The sequence below is a fragment of the Rousettus aegyptiacus genome, unplaced genomic scaffold (assembly GCF_014176215.1).
Source record: "Rousettus aegyptiacus isolate mRouAeg1 unplaced genomic scaffold, mRouAeg1.p scaffold_m13_p_2, whole genome shotgun sequence".
Classification (NCBI taxonomy): domain Eukaryota; kingdom Metazoa; phylum Chordata; class Mammalia; order Chiroptera; family Pteropodidae; genus Rousettus; species Rousettus aegyptiacus.
The window spans coordinates 106,246,584-106,263,367 of record NW_023416295.1 but is presented as its reverse complement, the minus strand read 5'-3'; the positions used below and the strand labels follow the sequence as shown (position 1 = coordinate 106,263,367).

At 28.9% G+C, this 16,784-nt stretch overlaps 1 long non-coding RNA gene across 1 annotated transcript; it reads left to right on the top strand.

The window, feature by feature from the left end:
• The first annotated feature begins 343 nt into the window (after nucleotides 1-343).
• On the top strand, nucleotides 344-12,979 carry LOC118613639. The gene is made up of 3 exons (XR_004955598.1): nucleotides 344-445; nucleotides 3,449-3,518; nucleotides 12,776-12,979. It is a non-coding gene; the product is annotated as an uncharacterized LOC118613639 (long non-coding RNA).
• Nucleotides 12,980-16,784: the final 3,805 nt, after the last annotated feature.

Here is a 16,784-nt window from a genome sequence, read left to right as displayed (position 1 = left end):
GACCAGTTTGCAAAATGAGGTAGAATTCTATTTTTTATATTTGGAGGCCGACATCGCCTTTCCATGACTTTCTATCTTTTGCTAATCCATTTGAAAGCAAATTCAATTAAAGAAAAGGGCTGATCTAGGAAACAAATAATTATCAACAGTCTTCTGCATTCCTCCTCAAACTTCCCGTAACCACTATTAGTAGGGATGTCAATGCTGGTCAAGAAATAGATGGTTTCTGACAGCAATTTCAGGCTCAGCAGAAAAAAATAGAAGTATTTTAAAAATGCTTTAAAAAGTGACATTTTTGCATTATGATTTCAGGTAATGGCGTACTTCCCAATTTACATGATACCAAGTTCAAGTTAGAAAATATCCCACAGAACAAAGTGTAATTTCTCTCCATGTTGGGACAAATTCAAGTCACTTTGCTTTGCAAACAGACTCCGTGAAAAAGGTAAATGTATAGCATGTTCTATGACTCCTCGGTCTGTTGTGTACATGTGGTATTTCTGTTATTTCAAATCTTTTTTATGATTAACCTTTATTTTGCTCTAAGGCTGTTTTGTTGTTCTATAATTAAGTGCAGTTTGAGTGCAAGATCACAAAGAACCCAAAAGCCTGTCTAAAAGTGGATTTTCTATCGCCTTTCAAAGAATTTCTCCCTGTGTGTGTCCTCTACCAAGCATCATCACCTCTGATCTTTCTCATTTACTGGAAAGCAAATAAGCCTTCATTGCTTTATATCAATATACAAACTGGTTTTATTAACTTTAGTAACTTTTATTATCTATGTGATGTTATGTATAATTTTTTATTACTTATATACTCTAATGTATCATGTTTCAAGTGATCAAATGCATATTGTCTTTGAAAATTGTCTTGATAGCTTGGATTGAAATAGGACATATTGTAATTTTTCTTATTAAAAATAATAGAGAAATGTTTTCTCATATAAGAACTTTTCACTCAGTAGCAAGATTTCCAGGAAGATATTTAGTTGTTAAGTGAGAGACAAATGACATTAGGAGTAATTGTAATGATAGAGATGAGCATATCCAGAAGTGCCTAAAACATATGACACTCTTTATTGATGCTATTTTTACTTGAAGATGACAATAGAAGATATCCTAAATGACTAATGATTACTGATGGTGTTAACTTTGATAATTTACCAAAACATATTTTAAAAATATTTTCTGTATCTATAAAGCTTCATAATATAAACTCAGGTTAATATAACTCAGGTAATTAAAATATTTCTTTAGCGTGCATACAGTAAATCTTGTTGGTTCTGTTCATTATTCAAATGGCATATGGAGCTATTTACATGATGAAGGCAGCCTTAAATTCCTATCATATGCGATCATCATTAAATGTTAATAAAATAGTCACAGGTAAAGGTATCACATGTTGGGAAAATGTGTGTTTGGCTTTTCCAGGAAAATTGAGCCCCTACTAGAATTAAAAAAAAATAAGATATTTAATATAGGAATTTGGGGTAAAAGAATGCGAGAGAAGTTTGCATCAGTGAGGGTCTGAAAGGCCATATAGAATCATTGAGAACTCAACCAGAAGAACAGAGAACAGTATAGAACCTGGAACTCATGGAGAAGTAGGCTGAGATGGTCCTGCCTTTATCTGCCACCATTAAGAGGAGTTTTTGAAGAGTTCTGAACTCTGCTCTCACGTCTGGCTGCCATTAACTGTTGAGCAGAATGGCTTCTTTGTCACTTCTGCTTCCCATATCTTACACAATTTGCTCCTTGTTGGCAAACTCTAACCCATAACCAGGTATGAAAGGGGATTCCAGAAAGCATTGCTACCAGCATTACAAGGAATTGATGGGGGTGCTGAGTTATGAACAGTCAAGCACATTACCAAAAATAACATAACATATCTACAAACATAGATATGTAGTCATTTTACAATCACGTAATGAAATAACCAACAAATTATTGTCAAAGTTGAAATATAGTCTTCTTATTTCCAGTCTTAGATATTTGGGCACTAATAAAGTTAAGATTTGTCAGATGAATTTTTAGGTATCGCCAACTGTTTTCTTTTTTCTTAATGGGGCTTAAAAACAATCTTTACCTTTACCTTTAATATCAGTGTGATAATCAGTGTTTTCCTAACAATATAATCAGTTTTTCAGTTGTCAGGTATAATCAAATGATATACTTATTTACTATCTTATACACATCATGAAGATTCAATTTTTAAAGGATATTCCCACCAATTTTTAGTTAACATATTGTTTCTCAGATACTTTTTTAAACTTAAATTAGTTGTCAGTAGAAAAACCATAGTAACAAAATAGTTAATATTATTATTTCTGGATAATTAATTCATTATATATGAAGCAGAAGCTAAGGCTTTTTGAATACTTGAGCTCATTAAATTATCACCTTTGATTATCAACCTTACTTTAAAATTAGTTTTATGAATCTTTCTTTAATGTTGGATAAAATAAAACAAAAAATATAATTAAAACACTTGTGTAAATTCAAAGAGCTTATGAATGATAGAATCTGGATAAAAATTCAAATTCATATTAATATGAGTTAGTTTGAACTCATATACCTTTCATAATATTTCCTATAATTTTTAGTGTGTGTGTATTTCTGATATGAATAAAAATCGGCATGTAGTGTGAATATGGTTGGGAGGAGGTATGTGGGGAAGGCTAGGAAACATGAGAACCATGTGAGATTTTATTCCTTGAGATGGTAAACTTTTCTAGACCCCAAACTCTTCTTTACAAAGTTCCTTCCTCTGATTATGATTTTCTAGTATTTCTTGAAAACTACAGGAAATATTTAATGACTAAACTAAAATCCCAATAATGCAAGCAATCATTTCTATTAAATATGGTTTGTGTCACTGTAACACAACTTGAAATAGTTTGCTAAAATAAAATTCTCCTCTGCCATTTATTTTTAAAATTCCAGGCGAAATCTTACATAAGATATAAAATACATAATTTAAGAAATAGGAAGGTAATGGTTTTCAAATGTCCTAAAGATTTTTTAATATTAAATGTTATATTATAGCTCTTTGCAATACAATATTAATTTACCTGAGAAATTATTCCACTAGGAATAAAAACATGTGTTTCTAACTAAACTTATTACTTTAAAAGCTTGACAAATGACCACTGTGAAAAAAATTCCCTTAAAACCATAGACTAATTGACTGAATATAAAGTCTCTTGGGTCAGAAACAACAGCTGTGTATATAACATTAAGACAAAATATGAGGCAAGAGGAACAGATAACAGCAAATAAGTCTGTCATTTTATGTTGAATGATACAAGAACTCTTAATGTTTCCTTTCTCTCCTGCATTCCATGCATAGGCCCACAGGTTCTATGTCAATGAGTAGCACTTATCATTCTTTAAAGTGTTGTTTTTTGTTTATTTGTTTGTTTTTTCCCATTTGCTCTCTCTCATCACAGTTTTTCTCCATGTCTGCTCATATCCTTGGCTCAATTCAGTCTGCTATATGGAAGAAAACCTGGGGAGCAGGTATGATCATCTCCCTACCCTACCCTTGCACTATTCAGGGTCTCAATTAATTACGTTCTACCTCTGACATCTTTTCCAGTTGTCTGTGTGTGTTTGTAGGTGGGTGAGTATGTGTAAGTGCACAGAGGGAAAGATCACATCTATTTTGTTCTCCATTTCAAATGTAACTCCTAGTAGTGTCTAAAAATTACTTGTTAAATAGGTAGATATTTTAAATTTGTAAATTCTTTACCTAGAAGTCCCTTACCTCTTAACTTATGTACATTAAAATATTAACATAATTGTTTGTCAACATTAAGTCAAAGTTGTGGGAGTTTGGAAATTTTCAGAAGAAATAATACAATATCAAGCATTTTATGTTAAAATAATTTTAACTTATGTAATTATATGGATAATTTTTCTAACTCTTTTCAGCTCTGTGAATGAGAATTTTCTTGTTCATTGGTATTGTGCTGGCAATATTCAAAAAATGAGGACCAAAAAAATTCTATATGTATGTTTATATATGTGTGTGTTTTTATGTTTGTACCACATTAGCAGACATTACTACATATACAGTACCTCAGAAGCATGTGTAAAAAGGAAAATAAATAATCTAGAAATAAATTGGTGAAAAATCTCATAAGAAAATAGCTAATATCCTGAAAAATACATAGAACTTATATATTCTTTTTCTTATTTTAAATAACCCAATATTAAATTAAGAAACAAAGCTGAGAAAAAATAAACTTTGGGTAAATGATGTAAATTAAAAAAAAACCTGCCTTTTAGATAAAATATAAATTTCTTTTGGGCAGATTAAATTTTATTGAAACATCACTTTAGCATTCTGCATATTTAATAAGAAACATAGCATATAAATTTTCACATGAATAGGAAAACGGCTACAGCATCTAATTCTTGATTGTTATATGGTTTTCTCAAATAGATTGACAATGAATTATTAATTTGGCTGTAAATTTTCATTTCTTCTGAGATCCTGTATTAGGTAGCATGAGAAAGATCACTATTTTGACAATTTACAAAGCTCTTCTGCATAATGTTTTCCAGTGTTTTAAATTTTTATATTTTCTTATACTAAATCAACTGTGTGTGTATAAAAAAGTTATGCAATGTGTAAAAATGTATGCATATATGTATATTGGTTTGAAGGAAGAACGTAGCAGAATTATATAGGAGTTAATAGTTCTTATTATCCCTACCTTAGCTGTTAAACAAAATAGTATTTCTTTTGCAACTCATTTTCAGAATTTGGGTAAAAAACTGAATTTCTCTACATCTCTATTTAAAGTTGTTTTAAGTATGAAATAAAGCAAGAAGTTAAAAGTAATTAGTCCAGTACTTGGCTCAGTACTTATCTTAGCAGGAGTACTTGTATTGTTATGTCTAGTTAAACAAAAATCTAAATTTTATTTGTATCATGTTTTGCCTTTTGAATATGTTCTATTAACAGTACTTAGTACTCAAAAATAAAAGTACATTTTCTACCAAATGTTGTACTATTCAGGGACAGCAAATGAAAAAGACTTAGTTCCATAATTTACATTTTTTCAACTGAGAAATTTTCAAATGTATTAACTAGGAAATAAGTGTGAAGATAGTTTCATGGGAGCAAAAAAAAAAAAATAAAACCCTTCATGACAAGCTGAAGTAACTATCTCTTTTATTAATATTTTAATTTTATAATTTTTAAAGAAAGCACTGCTTTAAAGACTTCAGAGTATGTACATTTCTGGAATGTACATTTCAAAATGTCTGATCATTTGCTTGATACTTTTATGGAGCACATTTGCCATATAAAATTATAGAAAAATAAAATAGATATAATAATCTATGTTGTATAAGGAGCCATTAAACGGTGCCCTCTTTGTCACATTTTACAGGATGGTTAGAGATATGACTTTAGGTAACATGTTTCAGAGTGATGAAATGAGGAAATTAAATGCTGTATTCTTTGTAGTTCTCAATATGTAAAACCATTAAATTTCATTTAAGGCATGGCATATCCTTAAGAGCAACCAACCAAATCTTCTTCTAAATTCTAGAGTTAACAAAACATTCCTGTAATTCTAGAATTAACAGGAAAATTGACTATTTTTTAAGAAAAATAAATGTTTTTTGTTCACTGGGATCTGAATTTTTATGTAAAGCTCTATTAGAATTACTGCCAAGCATAATCTGCATTCTTATTTGAGGTCACATAATTTGCATTACTGCATTTAAAAATTTAATTAAAATAGGTATTGTATTTAAAAATTTAATTAAAATAAGTATTGTATTTAAGTATCTATAATACATTCTTTTAAAGTGTTCATTATCAGACCCAAAGAATGAATGTGTGTGTAATTTGGTAGTTTAATTTTTGAAATAAAAAATACACTTTTACTTTACTCATTTTTAGAATTAAATTTTATGAAACCTAAAGTAAAAAATAAGAACACATTCTTAGGATAATAAATGTTGAATTACTGATGAATTGGTGGTTTCTTTGGGGGGGGGGCAGTTTATATCTCAGAAACAGCAGGATATTCAGAACTAGTAATGATAGAAATAATTTCAAAAGAGGGCTGAAATTAATTGAGTATAAAGAACTTAGATGGGCAAGTTCAATCAGCTTTATATCCTAAGAAGAATAATGAAAATAAACAAACTAACTGACATAAAAATTTTTAAGAAACTGAAAATGTCAGTTAAAATCTAAAATAAATATAAAATAAAAATGAATGGGAAAGAAAATCCATATGTAAAATACTAAGACTAATTCTCTTTGATATTCAGTTTTAACTTTGACATTTAAAGGCAGATGTAATTTTAAGTAATTGCTCTCTATTTGACAATTTTGAATGTATACTTTATGAAATCATTCCTGAAATTAATAAATCAAAATGCTAGGCAATACTAGTAACATTTAAAAATTTTAAATTTATGAAATGTAAAACATGCAAATGTTTTTTTAATGTCTATTTATTGAGTACCATTCTGTGCAATGTGTTGTGTTAGATGAAGTAAGGGGTTAAAAATGTGTACTAGAAGTTTACCTCTGCCCTAACAAAGCTGGCAGTCTTTTGTAGGGATATGTAAGTAAGTAAATGATGTAACACATTTACTTTGTAGTTATGGAAATGTGTTTCTTATATGCTTCACAAAGGAGAGACATTAATTTTACTCAAAGGAACAAATAATGTCATTTTTTTAAAATGAAATTCGAACTGAGCTTCACCAGCAAATGTATGACTCTAGTTGGTAAGATTTTGAAAATAGTCTGAGTTTAACAGATAAAATGTAAAAAATCATAGTTACCAAAGTGTACAATATGTTCAAGAAAGCAATAAGTGAATGCAAGGGTTTGGTTTCAGGAAAGAGGTGTTTCCAGAAAGATGAGGACTGGGAGGTTATAAGTGACACTGCATAGTCCAGGCAACCACAGATCTAATTATGGATGGCCATGAATGAACCTCATTCTTTGAGAAATGGAGAGTCAATGCAGATAGTTGAGAATGAAAATGATATGATCAGAAAATCCATATTTGACATTGAAGATGGAATGTGATAGGAAAGAAGCAACCAGTTATGCAACAATAAAAGGACAGCATTCCAGATAGAGGATACAATTAGTGCAAAGGCCTACTGAGGAGGAAATACATAAGATTGGTTTCTATTTTTGAAGCTTCAGTAGCAAGAGATGGAGTGGTAAAAGAAAGAAAAACAACATAAAATAGAGCTTTGAAGGCCTCATAAAAAAATTTTTGGTCAGTGTTTTTCAATTGGGGTTGGAGGACATTAAGTAGAAAAGTGAAAGATTTTAAAATCTTAAAATCTGAATCTATCTATCTCATTAAAAATGGATCATATGAGGTAAAATGAACAGTACATGATGTCTTCAGTGTTTTAATACCATCTTACCTGAAATGAGATTCTATTTTGGAAAAAAACAAAAACAAAAACAAAAAACAGAAAATGAAGAGGCTTGGGAATGAAAATAATGAGCTTTTTTTTTCTTATTTTTGAGTATAAAGAATGTAAAAATGTAATATCACAGATACCTGGAGAAGAAAATGTCACAATGGACAAGGACTGTACTAATAAATGCTGTAGAGAAATCAGAAGTGATGAAGACAGAGAAGATACAAATTGATTTATCAGTTACAAAGTCATTGTAAGTCACCCAGACAGCAGCTTGCTCAAGTAAAGAGAAGAAAAGCTAAATTATTAAGGTTGAAATGGGAGGTGAGAAATGGAGATAGCAAGTAAATTCTATTATAAAAACAAAATAAAACAAAACAAAAAGCTGAAATAAAGCAAAACATTCAGCTTTTTCAGTTATTTTATAGCACTAAAGTGAACTCTTTCTCTAAATTATGAAGCAAACGTTTAAAATTTGATCTCTGGTTATTTTGATCAACATTCTGCATTTTCAGTTTTGGAACTAATATGTCACCTGTTTCACATTTACACATATTTTAAATTTAAAAATAAATGGTTGTACATATTGGTCTGGTTTTGTTTGATTGCTAATTATAATGAAAAGGAGTAAAAAAAATACCTGAAATATGGAAAGTAATTTAATAAATCTGAATTGTATTTGTATGGTTTTATTATTTTTTATAAGTAGAGGTTCATTTAAGTACACAATTATAATTTAGTGGGGGCGTGAAGTAAATAAAATAAACCAAAATATTACTTGAAATAATGTTTGCAAGCCTCTGTTTCCTACAATATAAAACAAAGATGATTAGTATCAATTCGAATGTAAGTTTCTGGTCTAAAACTCTGACTAAACAGTTCTAACAGAAATAATTGAATTGCTTATGACTCTAAAGCACCTTTTGGTATATTGACTCATTTGATATTCATGGTAACTTTGTAAGTATAAATATTTATCCTCTTAAGATGAAAAAAATTGAATCTAAATGAAGGTGAGTTGAATTTTATCATTTAGAAATATTAGAATTAACATATTGTCCCTAGTTTTCTGATGCTTAAATCAGAGCTCTTGCCAATAAACTATACCCAAAATATACTAAGAAAGCCTGTAATGTAGCCAACAAATCTTATAATTTAGTATTTTTCTTGCTGTGGTTTCTAGAAGTTCAGAGATCAATCTTACAATTATATGGATCTTATTAATCTAGTTCTAATTTTTACTTCAATAATGTTATTTTACATTTTTTACTATGTATCTAGCTATTCCTGGTTATCATTATTTGATAAGAAAGTTTATATTGTATTTTAAACCAGACATGATGATCATAAAAGATGAATAAAAGAATGAATAAAAATATCAAATAATTCCTTAACTTTTTTTTTTGCATGAATTAGAAGAAACATTTAATCAGCTGATATTTCCATTTTAGTAACATATTCAAATACAATTTATTTAGTAAATATTCACTGAATACCTGTTTAAACATATTAATAACTATAAAAAATTTAAAAGAACAAGGTGCACAATATAAGCAGGGAGTTGTTACCATAGCAGAGGCATATGGTCATTCTTTAAGAGATTTCACAAGGTGGTGTTTACCTCATTAAGTTCACCTTGGTTCAGTGAGTAAACTAAGTTTTAGATTTAGAACTGTGACTTTCCTGCTCAATAACAGTTGCTCCTTCTGCCAAAGATGAATGTACATAATAGCCAAGTTTGAGATACTTTTATATACATTAGCACTGAAATGTATTAATTTAAAATAAAAATATGTCTACTGAAGGACACATGTTTGTATCATCTGCCAATCCTCCTTTCTTTTTAAAAAACGACATAAGAAAGCCAAAGTGAAATAATAAATTTGTTTGGTGAATTTATTTGGTGAATAAGACTGAAGAGTAAAAGTATTCCCTGTGAAAAAGACCTAAACAAAGTTAACAGGCACATAATAGATTGAAAGAAAATATTTTTAAAGTATATAACATATAATGGATTGATATAAGGACAATACAAAGCATTAATACAAATTAAAAAGAAAACAGAATTGAATTTACAGAAACAGATAACTTCAGAATAGAGGAATGTATTGGGGGTTAGAAGCTATATGAAGAATCAATGATTAATAAATATATAAAAGTATTTATTCTGGTCATCTATTGAGGTTAATTTAAATACTATGATATCCTAATATAAATGTATTAATTGCAATTAAGAAAAATAAAATTTGATCAACTGAATGTATGGGCTGAATTATCTAATTTTTTAATTAAAAAAAACCCTACATTATTGGAAATTAAATGTTTTTTATTTTTTTGTTCTATTTGTTTTAATTGCAAATTTGGTAAGATTGTTAAACCTTACCAACCACTCAGTTTTTAAATTCAAATTGACCATTAGCTGCCATATGTGTGGTTATTAATTTAGTCCTAACTAGTATTATACACGCATTTGTCCAAATTCAGCTTCGGAAGGTAACTTTATGTGCTTAACATCTGTTAAACACTACATTCTGTGCTAGATAAAAAAATAAAAATAAGAACATGATCCCACCCTCAAGTTATTCATAGAGTAATAGGAAAGATAAACCTAGTAGGTCAGTGGAGTGACATGAAAAATAAATAATTGAATAAGGTTCAATGTACAGTGACGGAATGATCCTAGACATTTAGAAAGATGTAAAAGAAGGCTTCAGAGGTGCGGTGAAATAAGAGAAATTTTGAAGGGCAAATTGGAGATTTACAAAGGAATCCATAGACTAAGGAGTGTTTTGAGTGGAAGAAATTTCATGAAAGAACATGATATATTTATGTTACTGCTCAAAATGTACAAAGTGACTCTGAAGAATAAAATGTGGATATAAGTGGATATGCTTTGGAGGAGAGATTGAGGAAGCAATATGAAATGACAATGATGAAGGCTATCGGACCAAAAGAATGGACCCCATCTGAATGTTTTAGCTTAGCTTCAAGGTTTCTGCAGTCTTCCAACTACCCCTCCAAAACCCACCCCTAGGTTGTAGATTGGTTCAAATCTACAATGAAAGGAACTTCGCATGTATATAACACTCATTATGTGCCAGCCATTTTGACTTATGTAATCCTACAGCAAACCTCCTGCATTAGGAAGGAAAGATAAGTAGGAACAAACACATCCTAAAGGCATCTGTACATAAACCTAAGAAGTCAAGATTTTATCCTATTCATGATGAGAATTCAACATTTATAATAATGAAGTGAAATATTCAGACTGTGTTTCTGAAACATCACTCAAGTAACAGTATAGAGAATGGATTGATGGGATATGTGGGGTGGGCAAAAATGGAAACATAAAGTTCAGATATCCATACACCCATGATGTTAATGACCTTAGTTGTCAGTAGATAATTGTTTGATTTTATTACCATGAATAAAAGCAGGCTACATGTTAGAAGAAAATAAATCTACTCTATTTCATTATTTACTTCTGTTAAACCAGATGTTAATGTCACATATTTAAGCATGGATTTAAAAATCCAATTGATTGAGAAATGCAAAAGAGTTTGAAAGATCTGCTGAAAATATTGAAATTCACTTGAGACTTCTACTTATTATTCATTTGAAAGCTATTACTCTACTGTATTCTACATTATGTTCAAGGAAACCACTAATAAACAGTAATAATAATGACATGGTAAATTGTCCCTAGCGGATTTCTATGCATTTCAGTAATGGTTTGTATAACACGCTTAAACTATGCAGGAAAAAAATAAATAGGAAATATGTGCACATATTATACTCTTTATTGTCTCATTTCACATTATTAAATGTTCATGCATTGTGATTGTAATAAAAATCTACTCAAGAAAATGCCATTAAAAAATCCCCATAATTATAGGAGGGGGAATAAGTTTTGAAAGTAGAATCAATAGGTAAAATTCAACATATTTGTAAAGAAAAAAAAAGATCATTTGGGGCATTTTTGAACACTTGTAATTATGTGCTCATGAATTATTATGATCTACAAAACTCTGACATAATTTCATTACACCTTGGCTTCTTCATACATCTGGATTTAGTTGGTGGCTTCAGTAACATTTTTAAAAAATCAGTCTACATTTAGTTTCAGGATTTTGTGTTAATAGCATTGGAGAAAATTTGTAGGGCTGAAGAATAATTTCTTGAAATCTAGGTTTTGGCAGGAAAGATTCCCGTAGATAGTCTTTTGTATTACCATACAGGAGAATTTAAAATACATTAATATTTAAATATTCAGAAAATCAAGAATATAAAAGTCATGATGCTTATTTGATCTGCCAATCTTCTCTTTAAAAGGAAAATGATATAAAAAATCATCTGAAGGATAAAACTATAATTATTCTACATGTGTAGTCAGAGTTTGGTTTTAAGTTGGACCTTATCTTAAAGTCAGGGAAATAAAGTAAACAAGTTATGTAAATTTCTGTGTAACATTCTCATAGCATTTTCAATGGTGTATGTATATGTGTGTGTGTGTGTGTGTGTGTGTGCGCGCACATATACATACACACACACACATACATATAAACATATATATATATATAAACTAAGGAACTATTGAATAATTAATGTGTCAATTAGCTTCACAATTTCTGTTTCATTTCCCTCTCTTGTAGAATCTCTTTTCCATGTGGATAGGAACTAGCAAAACAAAAATTGCATGACAAAGTTATACAGATAAGGAAGACTTTATTCAAGGCTATTCCAATGAGGGAGAGAGACCAGAAAACTGAACTCAACTCCACTGAAAAAAGAATGCAAGAGTTAAGAAAGGGAGTGGGAAGATCATAGGTCATTGTTGGCATCATAAATATTAAAAATAAAATTAACTTTGGGTTAAAAGTAAAACAACTTAATTAGTTCAATAGCCAACTTCTTTGAAAATAAAAAATAAATAATATATGGAAATGGTGCCTAAATCTATCTCAAAATCTGTGTGGTTATTAACTTTATTATGTGATGGTTTTACCAGAGAATTCAGATAGCCTGCCTTTTATTTCTCTTTAATAGTTGTTAAAAAGAAGTGAATGAAGTGAAAGGCAAAAGATATAAAGTTTTGGTGCAAATTTTTCTTGCTATTTACTAATTACACTGTATAGACAGTTATCTCTATATGCATCTTTGACCAATGTGTTGGTACTTGACCTTCAACAAACTCCATGCAGCTTTGTTCCCCAGAAGGCAAACTAGTGTAACTAAATTAATGGGTTTCTTTGCTTTGGCTTATGTTTATGCTGCATCTTTGGGGAATCATGCTAAGAAGACAATGGAAAATAGAAATTATTTAGAGTATTTTTTCCTCAATTTTCCTCCTTCAGGTTTCTCTCAGTTTCCTTTTCTTCGTAGACTTCTCTACAATGGTCTCTCAATCGAGCTTCTATTAAACTATTCGTCCACTTGTTACTTCAGACCAAAAGGTAGTAATAGCTCAAATTTTATTATTCTTCAAGTACTGCACTATCTATTATGGTTTTCTAACATCTGCTTGCAGCTTTAAAATTAACCCTTTAGTAAAGTATTATCAACTTGTCCTACTTATTGTCTATTGATTTTTTACTGCTGGGATTTTACAATGAAGCAAATATCAAATATAAAAAAGTTGTTTGGTTTTGGTTTTGGGTAATTTATGTCTTTCAAAGAATGTATTCATTTCTTTTATGTTTTTGAATGTGTTACCATAAGGCTGTTCATAATGTTTACTGATTATCCATTAACGTCTATATCACTAGTAATATTGCTTTTTCTAATATTTATAGTTGTGATTTCTACTTTTTTGGTACAATTGGCATAATAGGAGATTATCGATATTATTAATAAGTTTAAATAACCTCTTTTGGACACATGCATATAGAATAAGCAAATCATTCACCTAGATTTGTGCATTCCGTTATGTGTAAAATGAAAATTTGGGAGGATAAGAAACTTTAAACACATTTTGAATTCTAGCTAGTAAGTTTAACATAAAAGAGATTTAAATGAAATATTCTGAAACTTTATTCTATCCATAATTATATTACATAATAATAAATAATGACCAAGTAAGGCTAATTATTGGAAGACAAGGAGAGTTCACAGTAAGAAAATCTATCATTAGGATTTTTTGTACTTATAGAATATATATAAAAAAAATTACAATACTCATAAAGCATTTTACAAAGCTTTATACATATTTCTGGTAAAATACATTTTACATTGGAATAGTTTTAGAACACAAATGTGAGAAAATAGAAAAAAAAGGAAATAAAAGCATAATTACAAGATACTTTTCTTCAAAATATTAAAATTACAATGTTATAGTAAGTAAAGCAATACTCTATGAAAAATAAGTGTATTAATGGAACATAGTTTTATAATCCTGGAATTTATCTAAGTGTGCATAAAATCAAATTTATTAAAAAGTCAGTAATTTAGAAAAAATTACACAAATGATTTGTATCTTAAATTAAAATAAGTTAAAAATAAATTAAGCAGACATCAAAATCGAAATATTTAAAAATTTTTAAGAAAAATATGAATACATTATATTATATTTTTTAATATCAAAGATATTTATAATTTATGTTTGTGTGTATATATATGTATATGTATGTACATATATGTGTATGTATTATGAATAAATATATGCTTAAAAGGAATAAAATGAAATATATAAGAAGAAATAAATGCCTTATAAACGTGAAGGGTCTAAATCTTACCAAATTTCATAACCAATAATAAGCTATAACTACATATTGATGATTTAGGACAACCTTATGAGGAACATAGACCCAAAATAGAAAAAGGACTCTGAAATCGGGTATAAATTTTCACTTAAAAATTCAACTTCTAAAACTTTATTCCTGGAAAACAATCTAAGAAGCACACAAATATATATTTTATATATCAATGTTTAATGTAGTATTATTTATAATAGTGAATACCTGGATGTGTGACACAAGGGAATTGCTAAACAAACTGTTCTATCCAAATGAGGGCATGCTATATAACTATTAAATGATGTTTGAGGTGTGTATTTATTAACATAGAATGATATTTATGGCATTACATAAAAACTATGCAGATTATAATATATATTTATTTGGAATATATATCCATTTTTTTAAAAAAAGTATTGCATAAAATAAAAAATCTCTAGACTTATATGAAGTAAAATTTTAGTAGTTTTTTGAATTGTGGGATTAGGATGATACAGTTTATCATTTGTTTGTTTCCTAATTTACCAAATATGAAAACTTCTCTTGTATAATTAAAGAAATAAAGAAAGAGAGAGAAAAAGAGAGAGAATGTGAAGGTACATTTAAAAATAAGAAATGCTTGAAACTTCAGCAAAGTGAAGTTAAAATGATTGGACTCATAGAAAATTAGTATTTTATTAGTAATGAATTGTATTGCATTATTGATTTTTTTTTTACCTGTGACAAATAAAAAAGTCAGCTCTAGTTTATGCAGTTCATAATAACAATTGTAATGTGTATTTATGTAATTGTAAATTTAATTATTTAAAATACATTAATATTTATTAGATGAAGACATATTCGTGGCTTAGATAAGTAAAATGTATATGCATATATCCGGCTGTAGTGATGAATGAAATAGGATCATCAGGCTCATCTTTTCTGTCTTCACTTTTCTTCTGTCTGTATTTTTTGGTAGGACTCAACTGTGTTGTACATTGTTATGTTTTTCTATTTGTTAACAAATTAATATCCAAGTAGCTGAAGGTATGTCCTGTTACTATGTATATAATAAAGTGATTAAACATCTTAGCCAGGATACGTAATGTTGCATTCGAGCAAGTTCAGGTTGAAGTCCTAAGCACTTCAATTACATGAAGTAGAGGAAAGATGGTTCTCCAGATGAAAATCAGGGTGCTGTTTAACATATGTAAATAATAAAAAAAAGGGCTTTGTGTATGAAAAGAGTCAGGTGGCCACTAAAAGTATTAATTGTACAGATATAAGTTAGAGATTGTAACCGAGATACTTAGGTAGAAAACTACTGTAATGACTATTATAATTAATATAGTAATCAATAAGTAAGTAATGTGGATATGGATTGATGCAGAAGTATTAACAATATTATATATTATAATATAATATAAAATATATTAACCATGTTGCATTAATATATTATACTATATATTATAAATATACTAGACATATATATTTTAAATATATATGTTACACAAAGAAAAGATTATTAGAAAGTAGTACACTAGCATGATAATTTTATAATTCAAATGCAAATTAAATATATTTATACATTACTTCATAAAATTTATGTTTTTTTCCTATGAATTTTGTGAAAAAATTTTTATTTCATTAAAATTTATCCTTACCTCTTTGGTAAAGACAGTTATAGAAAACAACAAATAAGCGCAAATGCACAGAATTGAAGGAAAAAAAAAAAACTTTAAGAACTGAAATTTATGGTTTTAAAATTTCTTTTTTCTTTTTTCCCTTTTTTTCAATTTTATTTTATTATTAGTTTCAAGTATACAGTACATTGGTTATACATTTATATAGTTTATAAAACTATTCCCCTATTGCTCTTTCCCTCCTCTGGCTCTCCATCTAGCCAATGTATTAATGCTAACTGCATTTCCTACGCCATGCTCCCTATCCCCGGGACCATCTATCAACTTCTAATTTGTATTTTTTTAACCCTTTATCCCATTTTCCCAGCCCCTCAAACATCCTCCCCTCTGCCTGTCATCAGATTGTCCTCTATATTTGCAAGTCTGTTTTGATTAGTTTGTTCTTTCTGTTTCTTAGATTCATCCTGTAGATCGCTTTTGAAACCCATTTAATTTATTCACATCTCATACTGTCAGCATCCTTCTTGATAATTTGTTAATGCGGGAAAATATACAGTATAGTACTACTTTTAAGAATTTAAGCTCAGAGGGAGACTGCTTAAATATGAATCCCAATTTTATCTCTTACCATTTGGTGACTTAATCTCTTTGTACCTCAGTTCCTTTATCTGAAAGCAGACTTTTAATTCAGGACTTAATTCAGGAATTAAATGAGTATGCATACACACACAAGCACACAAGTTAACACAGCGGTGTCTGGAATATAGTGAGTGTTTTAAAATTATTACACATTATTAACACAATCAGTCATATTAGATACTATTTACATTTACAAGTATAAGTATTTTCCAACAAAATTTAATGTTATATTTTAAAAGGATGATATACTGCTACCTGTATTCCGAGTTAATTTTATATTGTTTATGGGCAATTTATCATATGAACATTAAAATTGTCCCTATTGTAAAAAAATAAAAAATTTTCTTCTAAAATATTTAGGCAGACTACTA